The sequence below is a fragment of the Ursus maritimus genome, unplaced genomic scaffold (assembly GCF_017311325.1).
Source record: "Ursus maritimus isolate PB19 unplaced genomic scaffold, ASM1731132v1 scaffold_11, whole genome shotgun sequence".
Lineage (NCBI taxonomy): Eukaryota > Metazoa > Chordata > Mammalia > Carnivora > Ursidae > Ursus > Ursus maritimus.
Window position 1 is genome coordinate 28,118,708 of NW_024423453.1, and position 26,381 is coordinate 28,145,088.

Genomic DNA, 26,381 nt, shown 5'->3' on the forward strand with positions numbered 1-26,381 from the left:
GCCATGACCAGACTTTGTTCTTTCTCTGTTTGGTTTAGGATATTTTATATATAGGATATTATATATATATATATATATATATATATATGAAAAGAGAAAAAAGCTAAGGATGTGTTCAAAGCCATTATTTATATTTTAACTAACTGAAAAATGGTACTTAGGTGGATCTCAGTGCAGAGATAAAGAATAAATCACTATACTTAATTATTTCAAAGCTCTTCTATTGTCTTCGGTTGTACATGCAATTTCATATTTCACACTTTAAGTAAAAAACCAGTTCTGTTAAAGTATCTCCCAGAAGTTTGTTCAGGAAACCAAGCTTTTGAGAATGAACAGCTGCTTTATCTTATGCTTTTCAAAGCTGACTGAGTAAGCTGTGATATCAGGAAGTTGTACAATATCTTGCAATTATAGACAGCAAAAAGAATTTTGTTGTTGAATCAAAGAAACTGATTCAAGTAAAGTGGCAAAGGGCAGAGGATGATACAAGGAACAGTCATGAACTTTGCAGTTTGACATATATGAGTTTTATTATCCATTCTCCATCATATTCATATATGAAATCATGGGCAAGTTGACAAACCATTCTGAGTCTTGAGTTCATGTTTGGCAAAGCAGAAATATAATATGGACCTGTGTTGAGATTAACTGATATTATAAATGTAAAGCTGCTGGCACAGGACTGTTTGATTTGTTGGTTTTCCTTTTTAAATGGATATGAATTATTGATTAACTTTCATTTCAATAATCTATTTAACAAATACACTATACTTCCTCATGAATTACTAGGCTCTGGATCAGTGGGATGCCAAAATTGAAGATTATGTAGAGTGTGTCAGATAAATTATATACAGGCTCTTTCTTGGTACTGGAGATTCAATCACATGACCTCAATGTCTCCTGCCAACCTTGTGGTAGGATGGTTGGCTACACAAAACTGAGAGCTGAAGAAGTGCTGTAAAGGTATCATTAACATCATTGCTGCCTCCTTTTAGCATTTATCCCAGTCTCAAGAAATATACAGTTGATCTTCATTATTCATGGATTCTGTATTTGCAAAATCATCTATTCACTAACATTTATTTATAACACCTGAATTAATACTTATGGTACCTGTGGTCATTTGTGGCTGTACACAGTACGGCAGAAGCTTTGTCACTCCTGACACGTATGTATGTTCCAAGTTGAGATCAATTAAGGCAAAGTTCTACCTTCTCATTTGAACTCTCATATTGCAAACAATTGTCTTTTTCATGTTGATTTTGTGCTGCTATTTTTCCTCACGTTTTGTGTTTTTTCTTAATGATTTTGTGCTTGAAATGGCTCCCAAACATAATGAAATATCCCTCTGTCTCATTCTTACACAAACACACATCATTGGATTTAGAGCATAGCTGGATAATTCAGGATGATTTTCTCATCTCAAGATACTTTATTTAATTATACCTATGAAAATTCATTTTGAAATAAAGTGAAATCAGTTTCAAGACATTAGTAGCATATCTTTTGAAGGACCATCATTCAACTCATTATATTCTTTCCTATGGGCCCCAAAATTCAAACCCATTCCATGTGCAAGATACATCCACACCATCCTAATATCCCCAGAGGACTCAATTTATAAACTACAAGCTATTTAATTGTATTAAGTTAGACATGTATATAACAATTTCTAGAGCAATCACATAAAATAAAACTATATAAAGAGCTATATAAAAAACACTATGTATATATTAAAATTGAATACTAAAGGAAGTTTATTTTACATTTAAGAAGGCAAGAAAAAAGAGAGGATCAAAATATGGGAGAAACAAATGGGAAAAATAATAAAATGAAGGATTTAATCCAACATATCAATAACTGCACTGAATGAAATGGTCTTAACACACCAACTTAAAGACCAAGATTGTCAAATTGGATAAAATGCTATAATTCCATTATATGTGGTCTTCAAGAAAGTTACTTCAAATATAACAATATAAGTAGATTAAAATTGAAGTATAAAAATATATGCTAGGTAAACAGTAATCAAGAAAACTGGAATGACACTATTAATATCAGACAAAGTAGGCCTAAAAACGAAACTATACAATACAAGGGAATAAAAGGAAAATTACATACTGATAAATAAAACTATTGGACAAGATAATATGACAATCCTAAATGTGTGTGCATCTAACAAGGTTTCAAAATACATGAAGCACTAAACTGATATAACTCAAAGAAGAAATAGACATATTCACAATTATAGTTGGGAACTTCAACACCCTGCCTCAGGAATTGATAGAACGTTTAGACAAGAAAATCAATGAGTATTTTATATTTACTTTGGGATGTAATGTCTATAGTATTGACACAATAATGAGGTAGGGAGAGTCCCCTTTTAGCAACTAGATAAATTATGTGTGTATAATTATGTGTGTATATAAATGTCTGTATTCAGATAGAAAGATAAAAAGGGAAGGAGGAAGGATGGAAAGAAGGGTTAGGAAAGAAGGAAAAAGAAAATAATAAGAAAGATTTCCCTAAACATACCTATAAAAATATTAAAAACATTTAAGTCTAGAAACAGTAGTGGAATATTCATGTCATTCTTTATAAATCTTTTTGTTAGTTGAACATTTATGATAATCATATATCTGTATAAATTCAGAATGAAGAGTAATGCTATTTCCATTTTGAAGCGTTTGACTGTTGACTTACCTGTGATGATATTATTAAGTTTGATAGTATTAACAAGTGTTAAAAAGTGTTTTTTAACAAGTGTTAAAAATGTTTTTTTCCTATCTTAAACTTCAAATAATAATGATTTTTGCAAAGAAAACACAAAATTATACTAAGTGGATCTTAAGAATTAAAAGAGGTATACAACACTATATATTGTTTTATTCTCCTTACTTGGAAATGCATTTATTGAGAAGACATTTACCATACAAGTTAAATATACTTATCACGTGTTTTTCTGTGAAACATTTCATCAAATATGAAACATAATTAAACAGTATAACATGGTTACTTTAAGCACCATAGTGTTTTTTTCCTTTTTTCTACTTTTGTAAATTTCTACAGAAATATAATAGTTTACACGAAAGTTAAAAGTCATTCAGTTTCTAAAAAGTTTGTTTTATGTTGAATAGCCCATGATCATTGGACTAGAATGAGTGATTACCTGTGAAGATAATGTCTATTGAAAAAGATATTAATCATGTCTTCTGGAGAAGAATGACTTGTTACAGTAGAGGACAAAAAAAGAAGGTATAATACTAATTATATGTAGGATGTTTATATTACTTTTAAACAGCTTAAGAATTGCAGGATACAGCCATGCCTGGGTGGCTCAGTCAGTTAAGCATCTGATTCTTGGTTTGGGCTCAGGTCATGATCTTGGGCAGGGTCATGAGATTGAGCCCCAGGTGGGCTCTCCATTCTGTGTGGAGAATGCTTGGGATTCTCTCTCTCCCTCTGACCCTCCCCTTTGCTCTCTCTCTCTCTCTCTCAAATACATAAATAAATAAAATCTTAAAAAAAAAAAAGAATTGCAAGATATAGTCACGTTTGTAAATAAGTGCAATTAAGACCACTGCATGGCAGATAGCATTTTTTTTGTTAAAATTAATATATTTTATATTACTTGAAATTTATAAGATTAGTTTCTGATTTAAAATCAATCATGACGGGGCGCCTGGGTGGCACAGCGGTTAAGCGTCTGCCTTCGACTCAGGGCGTGATCCCAGCGTTACGGGATCGAGCCCCACATCAGGCTCCTCCTCTATGAGCCTGCTTCTTCCTCTCCTACTCCCCCTGCTTGTGTTCCCTCTCTTGCTGGCTGTCTCTATCTCTGTCAAATAAATAAATAAAATCTTTAAAAGAAAGAAAGAAAGAAAGAAAGAAAGAAAGAAAGAAAGAAAGAAAGAAAGAAAGAAAGAAAATCATGACAACATGACTCATGTAATCAATATGAAAATCAAAATTCAGAAATGTTCCATCACCTCAAAGGTTCTTTATGCTACCATATATAGCCACACAAACCCATCCTCTTCTTAACAGATAGCAACCACTAAAATATCAACACCAGTAGTCTCTAATAAGTTTTGCATATATATATATAATCAAATATATAGAGCAATACTAAATGAGTGATAGATAATGATACACTCATAAACACTACAGATAAAATAGAATTCTAAAAAAAAAACCATTTAAGTAATCCATACTAGGGCAGGAAAATAAATGAAAACAGAGAGAAAAGGGAAAAATAGGAAAGAAAAAATAAAATGGCACACTTCAGCCCTAATATATCACAAATTAAATTAAATGCAAATAACCTAAATATATCAATTAAAAGATAGTGATTGGCACAGTGAATAAAAAAACAACTATTAACCAACTACATGCTATCTGTAAGAAACTCACTTCAAATATAACAATACAGGTAAATTGTAAGTAACCAGGTATAACGAGATATACCATACACAATCAAAATAAAACATAAGTGGCTGTATTATTAACAGATAAACTGCAGAGCAAAGAGAATTACCAGGAACAGAAAGAGACATTACATAACGGTAAAAATAACTCAATCCACTAAGAAGACTCAGTGATTCTAACACGTAGACCTCAACCAGAAAGCTACAAAATACTTAAAGCAAAAACTAATAGAACTGAAAGGAGAAAGTTTAAAAATCCCCAATTATGGTTAAGGACATCAAATCACCTCTCTCAGAAATTACTTGATAGATTATCAGCAAGGATATCAAAGAATTGGACAAAACTGCCGGCCAACAGGATCTAACTGACATTTCTAGAACACTTCACCTCACAACAGCAGAATACACATTCTTTAGAAGTTCCATTGAAGCAATTAACAAGATGATCACATCATGGGTCTAAAACAAACCTCAAAAAACTTAAAAGAATTGAAAACATACAGAATATAAATCTGAATATAATGGAATCAGTTGAATAATCAATAAAAGAAAGATAATAGGAAAATCTCCAAACACTGGGAAATTAAGCAATAGACTTCTAAATAATCTGTGGGTCAAAGAGGAAGTCTCAATAGAAATGAAAAAAAATTGAACTCAATGAAAATGAAAAACTGCAACCTATCAAAATTTGTGGGGTGTAGCTAATGCAGTGCTGAGGAATTTATAGCGCTGAATGTTTACATTAGAAAGTAAGAATGGTATCACATCAAGAATATAAGCTTCTACCTCTAAAAGCTAGGAAAAGAAGAGCAAGTTAAACCTAGAGCAAGAAGCAGAAAGGAAATAAGATTAGTCAATGAAATTAAAAACAGAAAATCAAGAGTAAAAATCCATCAACTCAAATGGATCATAAGTCCAAATGTAAAATTGGTGAATAGAAAAAATGTGGTTCATCCATACAATAAAATATTACTCAGCAAACAAAGAAACAACTACTAATAGATGGTACAATTACAATGGATCTGAAGGGCCTTGCACTGAATGAAAAAACCAATCTCAACATGTGACATATTGTAAGATTCTTTCATTCAACATTCTTGAGATGACAAAATTATAATTATGGAGAACAGATCAGTGATTACTGTGGTTAGGGTATGATTATAAAGGGGAAGGGGAAGTGGGACAGAGTGTCTGGTGAGGTAGAACAGTTCTATATATTAGGTGTGATGTTTATTATTTAAACATAAACATATAGATCTACACATATCTTAAAATTCCATGCACCAAAAAAGGTGCATGTCAAAATTATTGAAATCTGAACAAAGTCTAAAGTTTATTTGACTGTATTGATCTGATGTCAATTTCCTGGTTCTGATAATTGCACTAAGGTTATGTAAGATCTTTATCATTATGGAAGTTGAGTAAAAAATATATGGGAGCTTTCTGAATTATTTTTCCAGCTTTCCAAAATAAAAATGATTCAACACACACACAATCCATATGTATAGACACACAGACTCACACACAAAAACACTATACGAAGATGAAGGCAGAAAGTAGGGTGATGCTTCTACAAGCCAAAAAAGGTCAATCCCGAAGATTGTCAGCGAACTACCAGAAAATAGGTGAGAAGCATGGAAAAGATTCTCTCTCACACCCCTGGGAAGGCAAAAACTCTGCCATGCCAACACGTTGGTCTTGGACTTCTAGTCTCCAGAATTGTGAGGCAATACATTTCTGTTGTTTAAGCCATCCAGTTTCTAGGACTTTGTTAAGACAACCCTAGCAAACTAATACAGACTGAAAGAGATATTCATGTTTTTAGAGAATATACCATATTCTGTGCAAAAAGCTATACATGTACTTTCTGGTGATGGTAAAATAGAAAATCTGGGTAATGATCTATCTTAGTCTGTCTGGGTTGCTGTAACAAAATACCAAAGACAGGGTGGCTTTTACAACAGAAATTTATTTTCTCATAGTTCTAGAAGCAGGAAGTCTTAGATCAGAGGGCCCATATGGTCAGGTTCTGTTGAAAGCTGTCTTCCTGATTCTCAGATGGTTACCTTTTGCTGTCTCTTCATGTGGCAGAGAGAGAGAGAGAGAGAGTGCACTCTGATATCTCTTTTCATCAGGGCACTGATTTCAAAATAAAGGCTCTAACCTATGATCTTCATCTAAACTTGATTATCTCCTAAAGACCCCATCACCATACACCATTACACTGTGGTTAGGAATTCAGCATATGAATTTTGGTGGAACAACATATAAACATAAACATATAAACATAAACATATAAACATAAACAACGTATAAATTTTCAGCCTGGAGCAGTTCTAATAGACACAATTGAGTTAAATGGGACTATATGGAATATTGGAAGACTAAGTGACCATTTGTTAAACTGAAAGGATTTACTTGGCACTACATTAATCCCCAAGGAGATTTTAACAATGTGTGACAGCCATAAACTTGATGTGATCTTTGCTGCCAGGCCAGAATTAACTGGCTTTCATCTCTCAAATACCCTCTCAAATATATGTCCTAGTATTTAAAGTCCTGAAGCAATTGCCCTTTCCAGCCCTCAAGGCCTTTTCTTTCTTGCTTTATTCTCTTTTATTCCAGGAAATTCTTTCCCGAGTTCCTCTTTTTCATGTAAAACCTTGACAAAAGCAGTCAAAAGCAGCCAACACACACTACTAATACCCACTTGTTACATGATCTACTTTCCGAGTTTTTGCTGGACAGTTTTAGCAAATGTTTTGTCACTGTGTACCATCCGCATCATTCTGCCAGCCACCACTACCCAACTACTATGGTACCACATATGAAGATAGTTGTTAGGGTAGGACCTCAACTCCATGTACCGATGTTCATTCATATCAGTCAGGGCAGGCTAAATTATGCTGTGATAAAAAGCAAAATTGGTGGCTTAACAATAACAACAGAAGTTTAATTCTTGTACATACTATATGTAAAATGTGTTCGAGGTAAGGGTCTGATCAGCTTGAGACACTCATGGGCTAAGACTGATAGAGGCCATCCTGTAGCTGCAACAACTGGGACACTAGGTCTACTCAGGACAGTTTTTGAAGTGTGTGTGAGACCCTAGAGCAGACATAAATCATATTCTACGTTTGTCTTCTATTTCCGGTAGCATGAAGTAAATACTGGATATAATTACTGCTTGATTTAGCAATAAAAAAATAAAAATTAAATTAAAACAAAAGGAAAACATTGAAATCATTCCCTCCGAATATGAAATTTGTATACTTAAGTTGCTTAGATAGCATTAGACGAAAATAATTGCCTACATTTTCCCAAATGAGAGTAGAAATTTTTCCATTTCTATTTTTTCTGCTCTGTTTAAACTAATAAATTTATTTAGTAAATTTATCATCAGTAGATAAGAAAATCATGCACTGATCATCTGTTATAGATACTATAAATATATGAAGGAAATAGAGGGGCGTTAAAAATTACTTCGTAAGAGAAAATAAATATATATAATATTATCAAATTTCTAAAGATCTTCAAATATCAAAAGTTCTGCTTGGTTTCTTAAGAAAATAAAGTAAATATAGAAAGTATGTAATTAATCTGTGATTTCAGTTATGGTTAACCCTAAGGGAAAAAAATCAATCAATAAATAAAGTTTATTCTTACATCATCTTTTCTCATTTTCCCTTAGAGAATGCTCTCCCCTCTTTCTACCCCATCATCCTAGATTTCCCAGAACTGTATTTGGTTGTCCAAAATATAATGTTAGGTATTACTTCCCTGCAGTGAACCATTGTTTTGTTTTGTTTTTTTAAGATTTTGTTTATTTATTTGAGAGAGAGAGATCATGAGTAAGGGGAGGAGCAGAGGGAGAAGCAGACTCCTGGCTGAGCAGGGATCCTGATGTCGGGCTTGATCCCAGGATTCTGAGACCATACCCTGAGGTATGGTCTGGTCTGAAGGCAGAGGCTTTTTTTTTTTTTTTAATATTTTATTTATTTATTTGACAGAGAGAGAGAGAGACGGTGAGACAGGGAACACAAGCAGGGGGAGTGGGAGAGCGAGAAGCAGGCTTTCTGTTGAGCAGGGAGCCTGATGCAGGCCTCCATGCCAGCACTCGGGGATCATGACCTGAGCTCAAGGCAGACACTTAACAACTGAGCCACCCAGGTGCCCTGAAGGCAGGGGCTTAAGTGACTGAGCCACCCAGGCACCCCTGCAGTGAACCATTGTTAATTTGCATTACTTCTAGCAAAACACGCCCAGAAAAATTTCAATTCCTAGCTTATCACATAAATCCAAAAGAATGCGAACAATGACAATGTGGTTGCTGTTGAGTTGTTTAAACAGCCATCATCTCTATTATTAGAAGCAAATAAGTTATAAACATAAAATAAATAAATGTATAAATAGGTTCTCTTAACCCAAAGAAGTCATCAGGAATTATGTGTAGACAAGAAGGGCAGATAATTTTGTCCAAGAAAGGCATATGATAAGGAAACTGACTTTATTAAGTACATATATTTCAAGTCCTGTGTCATGCCACTTTGACATAGATTCTCTCAATTTTGGGTAGATATTACCTTCTCCAAATAACAAATGGATAAATTCAAGATTAGAAATTTTTACAACATGATTAACAGAGCTAACAAGTTTTTTTTTAAAGTTTTTAAAATTTTATTTCTATCCTTCAACCCTTTTAAAACCATGTTATATAAACAGTTAAATGGAGGACATTTTATAGCAAATAACTCAAGATCATATGTATTGATACCTTCTTAAAACTTTAACCAGAAGAAAAAACATTTTGATATAAAAAACTCACATAAGAAAAGCTGAAATAGCATTGTATTAGTTTTCTCTTACTGTACCAAATTACTAGACATTTCATCACTTAAAACAACATGAATTTATTTCTCAGTTTGGTAGATCAGAAGTCCAGTGTACTCAGCTGTTTTCTCTGCTCGTGTCTCTCAAGGCCCAAGTCAAGTTTCTAGCAGCGCTGTGTTCCTCTCTGGAGATGCTATGAGAAAATCTGCTTCCAGGCTCATTCAAGTTGTTGGTATGTCGGATAGAACCTGTTTTCTTGCCGGCTGTCACCCAAGCCCCACCTTAGCTCCCAGAGGTCTCTTTTCTGGTACTTGTACACCTCAAAACCAGCAACGGCAAATGGAATACTTCTCACAATGTTCTATCTTCTCTGCCTCCTGTTCTTCTGAGGCATCTCTCTGATTTCGGCAGGGAAAGTATCTCATTTTTAAGGGCTCCTGTGGTTAGACTGGGCTCATCAGATAGCCAAGATAAATCAACCCATCTCAAATTCCATGGTCTTAATCATATCTGCAAAGTCCCTTTTGACACATTACATACAGTTGTTTCCCCTTCTCCATGGTTTTGCTTTCCACGATTTCAGTTACCCCGTCAACCCTGGTCAGGAAGATGATACTTGTGATGTATTGTCAGAAGGTCAATAGTAGCCTAACGCTACGTCCCAATGCCTACATCATTCACCCCCCTTCATCTCATCATGTAGGCATTTTAGCATCTCACATCATCACTAGAAGAAGTCATGGTATATATAGGATTCAGTGGTATATATACCATGCTTTCTGAGAGTTCAGTACTATCCATGGTTTCAGGCCTCCACTGGGGGTCAATAAGAGGGGACTGTCAATAAGAGGGGATAAGAGCAGACTGTTGATAAGAGGGGACTATTGTATATTATATTAACAGGTTCCAGGGATTAAGGAATTGATATCTTTGGGAAGATGTTGTTATTCAGTCAAACAAAAACAATTTCATTGACAATCTGAAAATCATAAAGTGGGAACAGGGAGGGTTTTTTTCACACTGAAAAAAAGTCATCATTTAGAATGACTTCAGTTCTTTATGTATAATAACATAGCATACCATTCCTGCTATCTTTGAATGATTCTTTTGAATTAGTTATGATTACAACCTGAACTCATTTAAGTGAATTAAAAAATAGTTTGGCATTTGCTAAAATTTTCAAAACAGACTTGACTATGTATTATTTCAATGAACTCTTTTATTTGTTAATTTAAAGTCTGGGTCACGAATATTACAGTGGCTTTTTTTTTTCCCTTTCAAGTGTTTTAGCACCTGATTTTCTATATATCCATTTAAAAGGAAATGATTTGATTAGCACTGTATTATGATTTCTTTAAATGTAAACAGTAAATGTAATTTCTTTTTAGTCTGAATGAGAGATGCATATGTCATGGAAGTTACCCATCTTCATTCTATAAATAAAACAGAATAGTACAATTATAATAGAATAAATGCCAGAAGATGTTGCTTTCAGAAACAATAGATTACTAATTGACCTTTTTCTGCATTTACCATATTATTTATCATTTCAGCAGTTAGCCATCTTTCTGACAAATGAATTTCTTTAAAATGTGTATGACATTTAACTGGATAGAGTTATTTGTCATTGAATAATTTAATGTCATTTCTTATTGCTTCAATTTAAATGGTTGATCTAATTTTTGTTTGCAATGTACCATTTAGATGACTCATATTATATTGGTTAATGTCTAAATACTTTAAAAATTTAGATGAATGTGCTTTTCACTTGTCAACATAATCAAATGGGTCATATGGGATTTAAATTAAACAGTTGATTATATCCCATGATAGAATCCATTTACTTTATCCTCTCCCTTCCATCTTGCTTATTCACATATCCTTTACATCTTCTCTAGAGTCTACTTTATGTCTCCAGATCTACAATAATCTCATGAAATCATCTTAGCTCCCATGATTGATGAGCTCCTTGAATTGACATCCCTGTTTTCTTCCTTTCTTTATTCTAAGTTGCAGGGTTCATATTTACCTTCTCCTTTAATCTTCTGCATTCAGATTACACCTCCTTTCCTAGATTTCACTGAAAATTAATTTCAATGTTCTTTATAAAAGCCATAGATAACACTTTCTTATTTATTACCTTTTACTTGCTACAATTTTTATGGTTCATTAACATTTATGTCTATTAATAGGTAACTTATATCTATCAGCTTCTCTTGACCTTTTAATAGTTTTTATAGTACTTTTCTGAAGATTACATGCATCTTATCACTTTTCTGATGTATATGCTATTAAATATAATTTTGAAAATTGTAGATAAATTGCCACAGCGCCGAGATAGAGACAGAAAGAGAGACAGAAAGAGAAAGAGAGAAATTGCTAAATACATCTGATCCGTTGGTTGTGTCCTACAGAGAGTGATGTGGTAAATTATCTTTCTACTAAATGTGATACTAATTTATTTATTTCCTCTTTTCTACTTTGCTTATATCTAATAATGTTCAGGCCAAATTATAGTCTGCCATGGCTCCATTACATTCCTCTTCCAATTTTTCCTTTCTTGGAAGAGTGGCTTTTCCTGGCCACTCACTAGACCACATCATCATTGATTGCTACCATGAGATAGGTTTGCAACTCCTAAACCCGACCTGGCCATTTATCTTTCCTCAGGCTTCACTCCTACCTATTAGTTTGCACCACGATCATACCCTACGTATAGGAAGAATTTTATTCTTGTTTCTCCTCAGAATCTCTGTCATTCAACCTCTTATTTTCCTCCTTATATTAGTGAGTGCTTAGAGTGACATTTATTGAGAAAAAACACTATTTTATAGGGTGGTATCTTCTACAAAGGAAAAAAAGTGGCTTGCAAAAAACATGTATGTGCATTTTACAAACCATAAAAGCTAAGAAATAGTCGTTTTCTTTTAGTTTAGAGAGCTAGTTCTCTACCATTCCCTGATTTACATGTAGCTAGGGTCCTGGATATAATTCAGATTCCACAAATCAGATACTCTCATGGGGGCATTTGGCTGTGAAACAGAGTTAAGTGTGAAGAGTAGGATGTGAAACATTGCTTTGCTGGCATGGATAGTGGTAGAAGTGGACTTGTCTGCTGTCAGCACATGCAGAAGTTTTCACACCTTTCTGCAAGGTTATGAAAGCTTTAACCACCCTGCAGGGGTAGAGTGACACTAGGGTCTAAAATCTACTTCTAGAGGCATGGGGTGTAGTCTATTACTCTGACCTTCCAACAATTTCATGAGAAACTTAATACGTGACAATAAGTACCTTTAAGTTTAAACTAGTGATTGCGATTTCTGTTGTGTGTAACTAAACCCTAAGTGCAACAGATAGTATTTTTTATCAAATTTATACAGCCTTTGCTAAAACTAATTTCTTTCAGGGGTGCCTCGGTGGCTCAGTCGTTAAGCGTCTGCCTTCGGCTCAGGGCGTGATCCCGGTGTTCTGGGATCGAGCCCCGCATCAGGCTCCTCCACCAGGAGCATGCTTCTTCCTCTCCCACTCCCCCTGCTTGTGTTCCCTCTCTCACTGCCTGTCTCTCTCTCTGTCAAATAAATAAATAAAATCTTTAAAAAAATAATAATAAAAAATAAAAATAAAAATAATTTCTTTCAATGATACTATACCAAGCTTTGTAATTAAGCAAGGAAAGAAAATATTACCTATTGAATTCTAATTTAAACAAAATCAAATAAGGTAACTATTGGAAACTGATATCTAGTAAAGAACTGCAATATGCAATAGATGCCCATTAAAATGATGTCCTATTAGCATGATAACAAAAATAACATTTTTATGAAAGCAAAGAATGTATTATTGGCATGACATATTATTTTTCTAGGTGTAATATACCACATAAAGCTATGCAGCAAGGTTTTTGTTATAACTTATGAGTGTCACTTTTTTTTTTTTCTTTTCCAAGGTCTTATGTTTTCTCATTTCCTAAGTAATCTCTTAGATCACTCCAAGGATTTCTCCCTCTTTTGATTCCTAGTTGATATAACGGTTGTATTGTGACAAAATGGATGGAACTTGAGGGAATTATGCTAAGTGAAAAAAGTCAAACAGTGAAAGAACAAATACTGATGATCTCACTTATATGTGTAATCTAAACCAAAAACAAAAACAAACCCAAGTTCAAAGACATATAGAACAGATTAGTGGTTGCCGGGGAGGAGGTGGGGGGGGGGGCAAAATGAGTGAAGGAGCTCAAAAGATACAAACTTCCAGTTATAAGATAAATAAACCCTGGATTTGTAAAGTACACATGGTGACTATAGTTAATAATACTGTATTGCATATTTGAAAGCTGGTAAGACAGTAGAAAAGTTCTCACAAGAAAAAAATTCTGTAAGTATGTATGGTGACAGATGTTAACCAGACTCACTGTGTTGATTATTTCACAATATATACGAATATCAAGTCATTATATTGTACACTTGAAACTAGTATAATGTTGTATGTCAAATATACCTCAATAAAAAATAAAATAAAATAAAAAGTTGGTTGTGAATTTGTATTATTTTGCCTCTTAATTATCATTTTATGAATTAGATTTTCCAAATTTAAAAAGCAAAGCATTCTCATAAAGAAAAACAAAATCAAGCAGCCAATGTCTCCTGAAAATCATATATCTTTGCCCAGTACTTATAATGTATTCATTGTATGAGTGGAACATTTTATACAGGCTGTAAAATGACATTCCATATTTAAACAAACACACACTTATTTTGGGGGAAATTGTTCATTCTACCCAGAGATGATATTCAACCACTATTCACTAACACTAGCATTTATCCTGGGTAGTCAGTGTTATACCAGTTATTATTTTGAATATCACCTTAATCCTTTCCAACTATAACAGAACCAATCTGCTGCAAGACTGAATAAAAGAAATCTCATTTAAAATGGAGTCAGGAGGCAAGGGTGGTGAGCTCTCATATCCTACCACTCTCTGTCAATTGCAAACCCCAAAGGAAGAAGCCTACTTTATTACTCCAGCAAGAGGAAGGTAAAATTTCTCCTTGCCAAACAAGCTCAGCCAATAACAAAATGCCACAACTGAGCCAATGAGAAACTATCACCACCCCGAAGTCTTTCTTTCCTCCAATGGACTTTGTTCAAAGCAGGCCCTCCCAACTTCCTCCTTCTCTCTATAAGGTAACATTCCTCTCCTTTGATCTCCTGACCTGCCTATGATTTGCATAATTTAGATGTCCTGAATTGCAACTCCTCTGCTATTCTTGAATAAACCCATTTTGCTTGTAAAATAACAGAATTTTACTTTTAAGGTTGACACTGCTACTCATGATAATATAGTCTACTGTGATTACTATTTATGATTTCATTTTAAACAAATTCCAGAGAAATTTAAATTCTGGAGCCCTCACATATATAAAACATTTCAATAGGTAAGGTTTTGATGAGCCTCCTTTTTATCTGTATACTCGCTAGTTTCAGTGTTCATCCAAGATTTCACCCCATTGTTTACTCCATAAATTCCCAGCAACACAATTCTCAGTCGAGCTGCAGACTTCCAACCCAGCAACAGAGACAAAATAGCTTCAGATAATATTCAGTAAAGATGTCATTACTGAAATTATCCTCCTCTTCTCTTGATAATATAAAGCAGTTAATGATATCATTTACCTAGAATTTGGACATCATGTTCTCACTGCGGGCAAGCATGCCATACTCTCCAGTGCTCTAGAGGGTATGGGTTTATATGACATTTTGGGTGATGTGAACTCATGGCATGTCCACATTGATCAAACTTGTCAACACTCCTGGGCCTTGCCTAAGTCTCTTCAGGGAAGTCATAGGTGTGGGCAGATTATTGGCCCCTCTCGGGATCCCAGGTCACCAGTCAATGACTTGCTGCACAGAGGGAAAGGAGAAGAATAACACCTATCCTTTTGATGTTGACCTGAACTGTTAAGGCCCTGGTTCTAAGGGGCACAAGGTGTATCATGAGGTTCATGCCAGCAACACAACATGCAACAGTCAATTGGTCAATACCATAGATCTTGCCACAGATCCCACTGAGACCCAGACTACTCTCACTAGTTTTTGCAAGATGAAAATTCCATAATAGAGAAATGGTAAAGGGAATTTTAAAATCAGCTAACTGTATACTGTGAAATAAGTTTAATATGTAACAGCCAGAATTTAATATCACACATTTCTGCTGACTTCAAACACCTCCACATTAAGAAAAGAAAGAGAAAGAAAGAAAGAAAGAAAGAAAGAAAGAAAGAAAGAAAGAAAAAAGAAAAAAACACAAAACAAAAATCACTCAACAAATTGCCCAAAGGATATTTAGCAAGTGCAATTGCTAGAGTTGTTTGTTATTTATAGGCATAAACTCAAAGGAATTCTCCAAAAATTGAGCATTTTTTTCTGAAACATTTTCAAAAGACGTATTTTAAACTCAGCCAAACCTTTTAAAATAATTCTCTACTCCATCCACAATGCATCAGGATTCTACCATGCTGGTTACATTTTAGTTTTTACTTCTCTAATCTCAAGAACTACAGATGAGGAGAAAACACTGAAGGACATTGACATAAAAATGGTCCAGAGAGTGTTACTTGATTTATACTCTATTTTGATGGAATTTTAGGCTGAAACATAAAAATCACAATTATTTTAATTGTATGATAAAAAGGTAAGACTTAACGTGCAGACTTTGACTTCCTCGTCTCATCTCTGTGATTGTTCTCAAGTCATACCTGCATTCTGCTTTATTGTTTATTTTTAATATGAGTTGAATACAAACTAACTTCTCCTGAAACGCTTTGACGAATAATTAACAGAAAGGACTCCCTGAAGATTAATGATGTGGCATTGGTTCCCAGCTAAAGCTACATAAACACTGCATAAAAGGAATGCATATAAATCTACCATACATATTTTATACCGGACAACACAGCCATCTGGGAGGATGCAAGAGATTTATTGCTAAAGTGCTGAGGTTGTATGTATAGCTCTCTCAGTGTTTTTCACATCTCAGTAGTTTTGTCTGAAAAGTTGTTTTAACCATAGTTTCTCATCCATTATCATTAACAAATTCTTAAGCTATGACCTAAGTCATCTGCATTAGCCATTTATTACATCATTCACTGAAGTTGTGGAAATTATCTTTTTATTGCTTTGAAATCTATCATGATACAAATTTACATAATGACTCTAAGTTCTAAGTGTTTTCCTTATTTAATTTAATAATCTGCTCAGTACTCTATTTGCATAGTATTGTTCTTAGTGTTTTCCTGGTTTCAGAATTGACAGGTAAGTTTATAAAAATGTTACACTTAATGAATATTTTCCATAAAACGGAATTTTACCTTGCATTAAGTTTTTATGTTCTATAAATGGTACAAGAACCATGTTACTATTGATTACTATTAAAAACAAATCTTTGGTTATATTTTTTGCACTGTATGTATTTTCCTCATTTTCCAAAGAATATATATGCCCAGAAAAAAAAGAAGTATTTAATGTGCATCTTACTAACGGATTCCTTTTATCACATCTCCACTAATAAAACTAAGTGCTGAGAGATCGATTTAAGGTAAATCCAGGAACTGGTGTGTAGTTGGTATATAGTAAAACCACTGCTAATCCTACTGACAAAGACATGTATTAGGGATTTTACTCTGGTTTATGAGGACTCCAATTTTCTTATTTTTGTATCTTTTTATAATTTGTACTAAATACACTCAAACATTTGTGCTAATAACCATGGAAAAAAGACTGAAATAATTTTAAAGGAGTTTAAATATTTTTAAAAACTTGTATTAAAACATAAAACCATGTTTACAGTGGTAAATGAATCTATCTGCACATGCACACCACATATTTCACTATTTGTTTCCTTGTGACAACTAAAAAGATGAAAATCCCCGACTCTCCCCTATAGTCATGAAGAAAAGATAATCTCTGTCTTACAAATAAAACAAATAGTATAGCCTAAGTCTAAGGGATTATAATGCACGATTTGAGAGGGAAAGGTAAGTAAATGGAAGTCTTTGAGATCTGAATTGTAGTTGGGTAAATTGGAAGAGATCACTTCACATGTCACTGAAGAATGACTCAACCAAAGCTCAGTGATTTATTGTATTACCCTATCCCAGATAGGACTAGACCTTGGGACACAAAGATGAATACAAGATAATTCTTAATTTCAAGGAGCTTATGACCTGATAATTCATGTATCCAGGTCTTATCACAGAATATCTCAGTATCAAAAGAGATAAGCAAAGAAAGAACTCCACATCAGAGTATGATTTTATTTTTCTGTTCATGTGGAGTAAATTGGGAAAAAGAATTTAGATAAACTTTAAATGACCTGGAAAGATGAATTAGGTTTTGGCAGAGAAAAATCACTCCGGGTTGAAGAATCAGCATGAATATGAACAAAAGATATTGTCTAGAAAGCCGTTTGGTCACAGGTATTTAACATAGCACAAACTGAATAACGAACGTGGATATATTTCTGAGGAAAATGTGCATCTATCTTATTTCCTAAATTAAGTAAAAAATTTAAGAGTAACAAAAAGCCTACCGAGAAATATGTCTTTTTTGCCTTATATTCTAAGTCAGAGAACCAAGTCACAAGTTTCTTACATAGCTTTCCAATTATAGTCTGTGGACATAAGCACAGACATTATTGATTCCTGTTGTAACTTTTACACAAATAGTAGCAGAAGACATATTATTATCCTTCATGATTTTAAACATCTCTCTCTCAGATTGTTCCTTATCAGCTACGTTTTTCTTAAATTTATATAAAATGAAAGTTGAGTTGACCAGTTTCAGCAAAGTAATAAGTTACAGTCTGATTGCAAGGATCTGTAGAGTGAATTTTTGACTAGGGAGTGGGGGCATCTTGAAGACTACCATCGAGTAGTGGTGGTGAGAGGATGAGGCAAAAGAGACAATTGCTTAAAGAACTATTTTAGAAGGTAGCAAATAATAATGGAACTAAATCAGTTTGGGTGGTAAAAAGATTTCTATTTAATTCCAAAATTCTAACACTTATTAAATTTTTTTAAAAAAGATTTTATTTATTTATTCGACAGAGATAGAGACAGCCAGCGAGAGAGGGAACACAAGCAGGGGGAGTGGGAAAGGAAGAAGCAGGCTCATAGCGGAGGAGCCTGATGTGGGGCTCGATCCCAGAACGCCGGGATCACGCCCTGAGCCGAAGGCAGATGCTTAACCGCTGTGCCACCCAGGCGCCCCAACACTTATTAAATTTCAACTGTGGGATTAGTCTAAACCTGTCTTGAGCTTCAGTTACTACATTTGTACAATGGAGAATAATAACTAATTCACAGAATCTTTGTAATGTTGAAATAAATGTTTCATGGCCCTTAACATGCATTTTTATTGCATTTTATCATTACTTACTCATTATCCATCATTTTAAAACAAATCCTATGTTATCAATGTCTCTTAATTATGTATGTGTTATACTGTGTTTAGCTTTTATTTTTGTTTTACATATTTAATTATTCATTTACTATTTTGAGTTATATTAAATAGAATACAGTGATTAGTCATTTCATTAGGGTAATCCTGTCTGCTGGAAAAAGCAAATTCCAGAATTTCGGTGCCTTCGCACAATAGTTTATTTTTCACTTTGAATATAGTCCAACGCAGCCCAATTTTCCTGGTTAGTCGGTGGGTGGCTTACCCGCCACTCAGTGACTCAGAGACTCAGGTCCCTACCAGCCTGTGCCCTCTCGCTCCTCTAGGGTTTAGAGTCCCCTGCTTCCAGACAGTAGAAACAGAAGCTGTGGAGAGGCCCTCATCTGCTCCTTAAATGCTCTTGTCAGAAAGGGATACTTACTATTTCTGCTCACACTTCACACAACTACAAATGCATTGAAAAGCTAGTTGCCTTTCAGTGAAAACTCTGCGCTCTGGAATGAAGGCCATCAATTTTGGTCAATAGCTAGCAATTTCAGTCACATTAGTCCAATACTGCCATTCACAAATGAGGAAACTTAATACCTAGCAATAGTGAATTCAACGGAGACATTTGCTGTTTTCTTATGGTGTTTCTTTGATCTAATGTTATTTACTAATACAATGGGTAGAACTTCATTCAACTACGAACGGCGTGAAAGGAGAAAATGTCAGATTATTGTACGAGGCAAACAATAATGTTGGTCAATATATTTACATTTAATTATAGAATATAGCATTTCATTTTTCCTTTGCAAATAATTATTTAGTATTAAAGATTTATTATAAAATATGACATTGTGAAGAAGATCTACGATTTGGTGCTGAGTCTTCATTTAGGAATTTAACACCTCATCTGCATACATCATGATAATGAAAAAGCATTATTCTGTTTTATGCTGCCTGCAGAATAAACAGTAGGAAAATGGGAAGTGCCCGTGCTGCACGAGCCACAGTATAACTGTGCAGAATACAATTGAAATGGAGGATGCTAAAAATTCTCAAAGCTGTATTTGCAAAACTTGTTCCAAAGTTCTCCATTAATCAGCACAAATATTTTTCTGAGTATACATTTGGAGGCCTTTGCATCTACACTCAATTATGGAGGCAGCAGGAAAATTATGTTCTTTGCATATAAAATATAGCTAAGTTATTCAAAAAGGGCTCTAGGAAGCTCCTCAAAGAGAAGACTATAATATAGGAAAAAGCTCTTCTGCAGATGTGTCAATTATTGCTATTTCATCACTGTACTTATTAGGTTTTTTATTTAGAAGGTAAAATTGTTTTCAAATCCTGATTGAATAAATGAAGAAGGAATATTATATTATATAAACAGAAATATGTATTCATCCAAGCACCCACTGAACACCTACTATGTGCCAGGCACTGTTCTGGATACTAGGAATATAGCATGGAAAAAAATGCATGACTTCCCCAGTTGCCCATTTTTCTTTTCTTTTATATAAACCTGGATCACTTTCTTTAAGCAACAAATTGAGAAATACTACACACAATCAGGAGGCTGTCCTTGAGGAATGAATTTGTTCGGGTTGCCTACTTTGAACATCAGAACTTTTACTAGGTGTGAAGGAAAAACATGGATGGAGAGCATTAATTACAATAGCCGGCAATTTCAGCACAGGGATTCCACTAACTGGTGAGGGTCAACTCTGCTGTACAGACGAAGAGCCAGCAGAGGGAGATGAAGCGGGTTTGTGAGAAAATATCCTTGGACATACTATGCTTTCAAGCGCTAGGACTTTGAGAAATACTTACAGACTTTTAAAAGAATAGGACACATTAAGTCTTTTGGTATGAAAATGTATCAGTTGTCAAGCACATAATTAAAAAATTTTTTTTGAAGAAATTACCTTCTGGTATATGATGGGTAATGTACTTAGAAGTTAATGAGGGCTTCAGAGGGGAGGGGGTGGGGGATTGGGATAGGCCAGTGATGGGTATTAAGGAGGGCACATATTGCATGGTACACTGGGTGTTATACGCAAATAATGAATCATGGAACATTACATTAAAAACTAAGGATATACTGTATGGTGACTAACATAACATAATAAAAAATTATTATTAAAAAAAGAAGTTAATGAAGTTGGTGTCAGGTTTCTTATTCTTCCTTTTTAAAAGATTTTCTTTATTTATTTGAGAGAGAGAAAGTGAGAGAGAGAGCAGGGAGAGGAGCAGAGGGATGGGGATAAGTAGACTCCACCCTGAGTGGAGAGCCCTAGCTGGGGCTCCATCCCACAACCCTGAGATCATGACCTGAGCCAAAATCAAGACTCAGATGCTCAACTGACTGAGCCACCCGGGCGCCCCAGGTGCCGGGTTTCTGATAAAGAATTTAGTCAAGACTTGTGTTGTACCTCTAGAAAGTAAACTTGGCTTTTGATTCACCAGTTATACATATTTCAGTCATAATTCACAATTATTATCCCTTTGCTAAGGGAACAATCCCTTAGCAAAACCAATTTTGGGGAGATGAGTCAGTTTTCAAAGTTGGTAACATAAGGAGTTAATATGTTTGTAGTGATTGGAAGACTGATCGAAAGATAATAGAACTTCTAAAAAGCTCATGGTAAGTTAAATATAAAAAACTTCTTACCATGTCTTGGCTTATACTTAATGCACACAATTGAAAAATCTTTTATGAGTGAAAAGTTCATAAATATTTTTCATTCGTGTATTATGATATTGCTTTTAATTCCATTCCATTGCTCACTGTAAATTTATGTGCCTGTATGGATGATGAACACAAGTGATAATTATAAGATGATTTTTACATCTATTGAAAAAGATCCATTTGTCTGATTTATGGATCTATTTTAACAAGGACTTTGCATATTACATTATGATTCTTATTTTTCCATATCAACATCAACATTCTGCATTACTCGAAAACATCACTAATAAAACAAAAAGGGAAATATTGTAAGATTAATATCTGAGGTGATATAGTTTGTATCCTTTTTACTTTAAGTGTGGTCCACAAATTAGCAGCATCAACATCACCTGGGACCATATGAAAATCAGAATCTGCATTTTAAAAGCTTCCCAAATGATTGTATGACCATTACAATTAGAGAGGACTCTCTGGTCTAGGCAATAACCTTCTTTTTGCTTCCTCTTTGCTATCAGGATCTGTATTTTGTTCACATTTGCATTCTTTTTAATTAATTAATTTATTTGAGAGAAAGAGAAAGANTGTGTGTGGGTAGGGGGAGGGGCAGAGGGAGAGAGATTCTTAAGAAGATTCCTCACTGAGTGCTGAGCCAGACATGGGGTTCAATCTCAGGATCCGGAGGTCACGACCTGAGCCAAAACCAAGAGTCCAAGGCTTAACTGACTGCACCACCCAGGCACCACCCAGGAGCCACCCAGGTGCCCCTTGGGGGCGTCGTGTTAATCACGATCCCTTCACAGCCTTGGGCAAACAAAGATGATTAGACTAAGCCATGCATATGATCTAATTTCTTTCTCCTCTGACTGTTAAAGTACAGGCATGTGATGTAACCTTAAAGAAAGCACCATAGAAAATATTTAGAGGGCTTATAGAAAAAAAAGTCATCACTCTCAAAAAGATACACAAAACAAGGACAAGTCTCCCCTTAGACCCTGGATATTTTCATTCTGCAAGTAATATCTGCAATGGCTACAACCCTCTTGGGACTGTGAGGAGAGAGAACACAAGGGAATAGCAGAGAAGCTGAACTATAGTCCATAAGACCTAGAGTTCTTTTGTCCAGCGCCAGAAAACCTCTGCTTCCAGCATCCGGATTCATGAGAGGATAAACCTTTCCTTGATAACCTACTTTTAGTTGGCCTCTGTTACTTATATGAACAGATAATAGTAACTTAAAATGATCATTGGGATCAATAGCTAGATTAACCACATTATTTGTCTTTAAATCTGCACCTACTAAATCCATGGATGGGATGATTTTTGTGGATTTGTGGTAGTGAATTACAGATGGATGATGAGACGTTTCCAAAGGAATGGCAGCCTCCAAATCAGAAGATTTACTTGCTGAATTATGAGTGAAGCAGAAATTCAATTTAAATTTTCCTATGTGGATTTTCCTGCTTTTTAAAGATTAAAATTATTAGTTTTCTATAGTCTGTTCTATCAATTTGGAAAAAGAGCAAAACAATAGCCCAAGTCTGGATCATGTTTTTAAAGTTTTTAGTAACTTCCTTTAAACTATAGTAATTTAATTATTGCCAAATATAAGTACTTAGACAAATCATTTGGGGAAAGCCCAATTTAAGAGCAAAACCAGGGCTTATCTTTTACTTTTACTGCACACAGTTAAATAGTGCTTTTCATTAGATACGTGTTTTTATTAAATGTGTGTTCATTACATATGCAGAATATAAATTCTACTGGACAGTATCGATCTGCTATGTATGTATTTATATATACATTTTATTCAGGAAAACTTCATAAATTTTTAGCACACTAGGCCATTGCATTTTTGTTTAATGTTTATATGCATATCTTATTCCTTTGGTTAAAAGAATTGCTATTTATAAAAGTCTGGCAGATGATATTTTCCAAAATTTGCCACAGATTTATTTCTGGTCCCAAATGCTATTTCAGGACATTGTCACCTCCCTTCAAGAGGTGCAGTTTATTTCCTCTGCCTTTGAAATTAGATGTGCTTGTGATTGATTCAACCAATAGACAGTGAGGGAAATGATGCTCTGTCACTTCTAAGGCCAGGTCAGTGGAAGGACATGGCTTCTGTTTGAACCTCTCTTTCTTGGTATGCTTACCCCAGGAATTCAACCATTTCCTATAAGAAAGCTCTGACCACATGGAGAGGGCTCAGGTAGACCTTGGAAAACAGCCAGCATCAACTTCCAAAAAAGTGAGTGAGCAAGCCTTCAGCTAATTCTAGTCCTCAGCTCAGCCTTCTTATCCTCTGACTGAAACATTTTGGTGCCCCTTGTGGTGTGCCTTGACTGAATTTTTGACCCGCAGAATCTGTGAACATAATAAATGGATGTTTTCTGCCACTAGAGCTTGAAATTTTATAAATGAATTAAATGTATTCGCTCAAATCTTAGAAAGAGATACCATTCAATGTGTATGTAAACTAAAACGTTGTTAATAGTGAGTCAGTTGGTCAATAGAGAGAAGCTGGGCTTGATGCCAGGTAAGATTTGAGTTCTGATTCTGTGGGTCCTGCTCAAATTACTTCAACTTTCTGAGCTAAGCTTTCCTCACCTTAAAAATAGAGATAAATAATTCTTTTTCAGAGCTGTGATTAGATTATGATTATATGTAAAACTTATAACCTAGTACATAGCACATAGTAGGTAATAAATAAATATGCTTGCTATTGTAACACAGATGATTAGGAACTTTATAAGAATAATAGTAATTATGAGTATTGAGTACTTACAATGTGCTAGGTATTGGGCATGATGCTTGGCATGTGTTGTCTCAAGTAGTAGTTAATTTATTTAAGACATTACATCATTTTATACACATTTGATTTGTGTCTCAGAGACTCATGCAATTAATTCATTCAATACATAAGACTTTGTTCCAAATGCTGTGTCAGCTACTGTTAACAAAAATAAAATTGTTAATGATCATCTTTAAAATACAGATGAAATATCAAAATATAGAACACTAATAGAAAATCTCTAATTACTATAAAAACCTTTCACACAGAGGGAATTCTAGCTTAAAGAGTAAATCTAAATTTCTACTAATATATGAGAGTAATACCAAGTAATAGAACTTACATAAATTCAATGTGGTACAGCCACATTGTGCAAAGAATATGTATCCCATATTCTATAAACATTTGGGTTTAAAATATGTAATTAAAAAAACAATTGGATGAGTTTCAGTGTGTTACATATATTAATAAGAGCTCTATTGATAAAGACACAAAATATTACACTAATGATCCATTACTCCTTGATTTCACATTTGAAAGCATAAGCTGAGAAAACTAATCATATGAGCACATGCCTTTTCAGAAACATGTAACCATCTGGAGTATCTTTAGTAGCAGAAGCCAATATTTGTGCTGTTATTTTCATTATAGGCCTTTCAATGAAACTCTCTCCAGACAAGTATGGAGCCAAGAAAAGAAATTAGTGGCCATTCAAGGACATGGCTCAAAGACAATTCTATTCTATTAGTGTATATGTAGCTTTTCTTAAAGCTGTGATAAATTTCCCTCAAATGTAGTTTGTCCAAGACCAACATCTATTCAGACCATAAAATGGAGGGAAAAAACCCTCCATGGTTCATTTCAACAGCCTTCTTAATGTCAGAGAATTTTTAGCTGAAGAAAGACATTGCCTTTATTGCTAGCTTATGTTGAATGAATAATTCAGAATGAAAGCAGTTGCAGCATAATGATAAAATTACATAAATCAAAGAGTAGCTGCTCGAGCCAAATATCTGCAGGAAAAAAAAATCACATTTCCTACTCTTCTGTTTACTTAGATGGTTATTTTGTTTGTGCAGATGTCCCAAAAACTATCATTACATGTGTTTCTTTGCGATATTTATAACCTAATTGAATGCTTGCTCCAAGAAATTTTACTTCTCTGTTCAAAGTATCCTTTAGCCTGATTTGTTTCTTGTTGTCCAGCGTACCCTATACTTAGTGACCGGGAAAGTTCAAGGTAAATGACCATTTGAGACTAGACTTGAGAGTGGAAGAAGGGAGGGAATTAATAATTATCAGATGCCTGTTTTGTGCGAGGTGGCAGATGGTTTACTATTTATTCCCTCACAACGGCTTCCTGAGTTATAACAATTATTCTGATGTTTCAGATAAATGTAGTTTAGTGTAGTTTTTTATTGTCTAAGATCACACAACCACAAAGCAGTGGAATCACATTTGAATACTATGACCCAAATCTCCTGCTTTTTCCAATATATAAGAGAACAATAATTCAAGCACCAGTGGCTCTAAGACAAATATTTAAAAAAAACAAAAACAGAAATTACAAAGTTTTATGCCCAGAGTTTAAAAATAGGATGGCCAGTACTTGGACGATTTAAGCAAATCTTATTTTAAAAGTCTTGACTTTTAGGGGAACCTTTCAGCAACATGATTTTTCCCCTTGTTAAGGCAGAGTCACATTTTAACACATGGATTTCTGGACTTACTTGCAAAAGAAATCGTAGCCTGGAGCTCACTGCTTGGAAATGGGCCTCTCCTCTGATTAGATTCATGCTAAAATCCACCACATGTCAAATCAACTTAAGAATAAAAAGTCATATCTGCACAGTTGTCTGAATAGCTTATTGATTCAGATTTTTTAAAATAGTGAGTTCAGCAAAATCAGAAGGGCAACAAAACCAATCATTTCAGCCCAAATGGTTCATTCCCTAGCTGCATACAGTCACAAATAGAAGAGAGGGCTATCTCCATCAGCATAAGGCTGCGCATTGTCACTCGCTGTATGCACTACCTGTTTCCTTACCGAGGGGGAAATCAATGTTGCCACTTTTTGCCCAGCATTTCTTGAAATATTCATAGAAATTTATTTTAGAGAACATCCATTTTGATGCATACATTTTAATATTCTAATTGCTTATATATAAATTATTACAGTGTTTCTGGGCAAAATAATCTTAAA